A 5,000-nucleotide genomic window follows, 5' to 3' on the forward strand; every position below is an offset into this window, starting at 1 on the left:
CTTTTCTCGTGCCTATGGTACAACAACTTTCCTCCGTGCCCCTGGTACGACAGCTTTTCTTGTGCCTATGGTACAACAACTTTTCTCGTGCCTATGGTACAACAACTTTTCGCCGTGCCCCTGGTACACCGCTCAGTAGCACTTTGCCACACACACACTCTCCTCGTGCCTATGGTACGACAACTTTTCTCGTGCCTATGGTACAACAACTTTCCTCCGTGCCCCTGGTACGACAGCTTTTCTCGTGCCTATGGTACAACAACTTTTCTCGTGCCTATGGTACAACAACTTTTCGCCGTGCCCCTGGTACACCGCTCAGTAGCACTTTGCCACACACGCACACTCCTCGTACCTATGGTACGACAACTTTTCTCGTGCCTATGGTACGACAACTTTCCTCCGTGCCCCTGGTACGACAGCTTTTCTCGTGCCTATGGTACAACAACTTTTCTCGTGCCTATGGTACAACAACTTTTCGCCGTGCCCCTGGTACACCGCTCAGTAGCACTTTGCCACACACGCACACTCCTCGTACCTATGGTACGACAACTTTTCTCGTGCCTATGGTACGACAACTTTTCTCGTGCCTATGGTACAACAACTTTTCGCCGTGCCCCTGGTACACCGCTCAGTAGCACTTTGCCACACAAACTCTCCTCGTGCCTATGGTACGACAACTTTTCTCGTGCCTATGGTACAACAACTTTCCTCCGTGCCCCTGGTATGACAGCTTTTCTCGTGCCTATGGTACAACAACTTTTCTCGTGCCTATGGTACAACAACTTTTCGCCCTGCCCCTGGTACACCGCTCAGTAGCACTTTGCCACACACACACACACCACTCGTGCCTATGGTACGACAACTTTTCTCGTGCCTATGGTACGACAACTTTTCTCGTGCCTATGGTACAACAACCTTTCCCCGTGCCCCTGGGACACTGCGCAGAAAGTCTTTGCCACACACACACACCACTCGTGCCTATGGTACGACAAAAGGCCCCGGGTACCTACATCGCACCTTGCTCTTGCCTCCCTTACAGCTGAAAAAGGTCCATGCCTGTGCCCTGGCCCTGCTGAAATTCCCTCTCCATTTAGCCGAGGCAGAGAGTCGGCCTCCTCTCTCCTTTACGGTCGAAAAAGATGTGCTCCTGGGCGCGCTGGCCCTGCTGCTACTCACATCGGGCATGGACCTGGACCTCCAGCAGGCCCCGGGGACCTACATCGCACATTGCTCTTCCCTCCCTTGCAGCTGAAAAAGGTCCATGCTTGTGCCCTGGCCCTTCTGAAATTCCCTCTCCATTTAGCCGAGGCAGTGAGTCGGCCTCCTGTCTCCCTTTACGGTCGAAAAAGATGTGCTCCTGGGCGCGCTGGCCCTGCTGCTACTCACATCGGGCATGGACCTGGACCTCCAGCAGGCCCCGGGGACCTACATCACACCTTGCTCTTGCCTCCCTTACAGCTGAAAAAGGTCCATGCTTGTGCCCTGGCCCTTCTGAAATTCCCTCTCCATTTAGCCGAGGCAGTGAGTCGGCCTCCTGTCTCCCTTTACGGTCGAAAAAGATGTGCTCCTGGGCGCGCTGGCCCTGCTGCTACTCACATCGGGCATGGACCTGGACCTCCAGCAGGCCCCGGGGACCTACATCACACCTTGCTCTTGCCTCCCTTACAGCTGAAAAAGGTCCATGCCTGTGCCCTGGCCCTGCTGAAATTCCCTCTCCATTTAGCCGAGGCAGTGAGTCGGCCTCCTGTCTCCCTTTACGGTCGAAAAAGATGTGCTCCTGGGCGCGCTGGCCCTGCTGCTACTCACATCGGGCATGGACCTGGACCTCCAGCAGGCCCCGGGGACCTACATCACACCTTGCTCTTGCCTCCCTTACAGCTGAAAAAGGTCCATGCCTGTGCCCTGGCCCTGCTGAAATTCCCTCTCCATTTAGCCGAGGCAGAGAGTCGGCCTCCTCTCTCCTTTACGGTCGAAAAAGATGTGCTCCTGGGCGCGCTGGCCCTGCTGCTACTCACATCGGGCATGGACCTGGACCTCCAGCAGGCCCCGGGGACCTACATCGCACATTGCTCTTCCCTCCCTTGCAGCTGAAAAAGGTCCATGCTTGTGCCCTGGCCCTTCTGAAATTCCCTCTCCATTTAGCCGAGGCAGTGAGTCGGCCTCCTGTCTCCCTTTACGGTCGAAAAAGATGTGCTCCTGGGCGCGCTGGCCCTGCTGCTACTCACATCGGGCATGGACCTGGACCTCCAGCAGGCCCCGGGGACCTACATCACACCTTGCTCTTGCCTCCCTTACAGCTGAAAAAGGTCCATGCTTGTGCCCTGGCCCTTCTGAAATTCCCTCTCCATTTAGCCGAGGCAGTGAGTCGGCCTCCTGTCTCCCTTTACGGTCGAAAAAGATGTGCTCCTGGGCGCGCTGGCCCTGCTGCTACTCACATCGGGCATGGACCTGGACCTCCAGCAGGCCCCGGGGACCTACATCACACCTTGCTCTTGCCTCCCTTACAGCTGAAAAAGGTCCATGCTTGTGCCCTGGCCCTTCTGAAATTCCCTCTCCATTTAGCCGAGGCAGAGAGTCGGCCTCCTGTCTCCTTTACGGTCGAAAAAGATGTGCTCCTGGGCGCGCTGGCCCTGCTGCTACTCACATCGGGCATGGACCTGGACCTCCAGCAGGCCCCGGGGACCTACATCACACCTTGCTCTTGCCTCCCTTACAGCTGAAAAGGTCCATGCTTTTGCCCTGGCCCTTCTGAAATTCCCTCTCCATTTAGCCGAGGCAGTGAGTCGGCCTCCTGTCTCCTTCACGGTCGAAAAAGATGTGCTCCTGGGCGCGCTGGCCCTGCTGCTACTCACATCGGGCATGGACCTGGACCTCCAGCAGGCCCCGGGGACCAACATACTCCTCTGCTCTACTCCCCCACTAGCTTTCCTTCTCCCGCAGTTACCCTCCACCGCATATCCAGCATGGCCCTTGACCTCCAGCATGCCCCGGGGACGCACATCCTCCCCTGCTCTAGTCCCCCACTAGCTTACCTTTCTTGTAGTTACGCTCCAGCGCATATCCAGCATGGACCTTGACCTCCAGCAGGCCCCGGGGACGCACATCCTCCCTTGCTCTAATCCCCCACTAGCTTTCCTTCTCCTGCAGTTACCCTCCACTGCATATCCAGCATGGACCTTGACCTCCAGCAGGCCCCGGGGACCTACATCACACCTTGCTCTTGCCTCCCTTACAGCTGAAAAATCCTCGTGCCCCTGGTACTCCAGAATCTAAATTCAAACATGCCCCTGGTACACTGCGCAGAAACACTTTGCCACACACACGCACACACTGCTTGTGCCTATGCTACGACGCTGGCCCTGCTGCTACTCACATCGGGCATGGACCTGGACCTCCAGCAGGCCCCGGGGACCTACATCACACCTTGCTCTTGCCTCCCTTACAGCTGAAAAAGGTCCATGCTTGTGCCCTGGCCCTTCTGAAATTCCCTCTCCATTTAGCCGAGGCAGAGAGTCGGCCTCCTGTCTCCTTTACGGTCGAAAAAGATGTGCTCCTGGGCGCGCTGGCCCTGCTGCTACTCACATCGGGCATGGACCTGGACCTCCAGCAGGCCCCGGGGACCTACATCACACCTTGCTCTTGCCTCCCTTACAGCTGAAAAGGTCCATGCTTTTGCCCTGGCCCTTCTGAAATTCCCTCTCCATTTAGCCGAGGCAGTGAGTCGGCCTCCTGTCTCCTTCACGGTCGAAAAAGATGTGCTCCTGGGCGCGCTGGCCCTGCTGCTACTCACATCGGGCATGGACCTGGACCTCCAGCAGGCCCCGGGGACCAACATACTCCTCTGCTCTACTCCCCCACTAGCTTTCCTTCTCCCGCAGTTACCCTCCACCGCATATCCAGCATGGCCCTTGACCTCCAGCATGCCCCGGGGACGCACATCCTCCCCTGCTCTAGTCCCCCACTAGCTTACCTTTCTTGTAGTTACGCTCCAGCGCATATCCAGCATGGACCTTGACCTCCAGCAGGCCCCGGGGACGCACATCCTCCCTTGCTCTAATCCCCCACTAGCTTTCCTTCTCCTGCAGTTACCCTCCACTGCATATCCAGCATGGACCTTGACCTCCAGCAGGCCCCGGGGACCTACATCACACCTTGCTCTTGCCTCCCTTACAGCTGAAAAAGGTCCATGCTTGTGCCCTGGCCCTTCTGAAATTCCCTCTCCATTTAGCCGAGGCAGTGAGTCGGCCTCCTGTCTCCCTTTACGGTCGAAAAAGATGTGCTCCTGGGCGCGCTGGCCCTGCTGCTACTCACATCGGGCATGGACCTGGACCTCCAGCAGGCCCCGGGGACCTACATCACACCTTGCTCTTGCCTCCCTTACAGCTGAAAAAGGTCCATGCTTGTGCCCTGGCCCTTCTGAAATTCCCTCTCCATTTAGCCGAGGCAGAGAGTCGGCCTCCTGTCTCCTTTACGGTCGAAAAAGATGTGCTCCTGGGCGCGCTGGCCCTGCTGCTACTCACATCGGGCATGGACCTGGACCTCCAGCAGGCCCCGGGGACCTACATCACACCTTGCTCTTGCCTCCCTTACAGCTGAAAAGGTCCATGCTTGTGCCCTGGCCCTTCTGAAATTCCCTCTCCATTTAGCCGAGGCAGTGAGTCGGCCTCCTGTCTCCTTCACGGTCGAAAAAGATGTGCTCCTGGGCGCGCTGGCCCTGCTGCTACTCACATCGGGCATGGACCTGGACCTCCAGCAGGCCCCGGGGACCAACATACTCCTCTGCTCTACTCCCCCACTAGCTTTCCTTCTCCCGCAGTTACCCTCCACCGCATATCCAGCATGGCCCTTGACCTCCAGCATGCCCCGGGGACGCACATCCTCCCCTGCTCTAGTCCCCCACTAGCTTACCTTTCTTGTAGTTACGCTCCAGCGCATATCCAGCATGGACCTTGACCTCCAGCAGGCCCCGGGGACGCACATCCTCCCTTGCTCTAATCCCC

This window comes from Astatotilapia calliptera, chromosome 6 (genome assembly GCF_964374335.1).
Source record: "Astatotilapia calliptera chromosome 6, fAstCal68.1, whole genome shotgun sequence".
NCBI lineage: Eukaryota > Metazoa > Chordata > Actinopteri > Cichliformes > Cichlidae > Astatotilapia > Astatotilapia calliptera.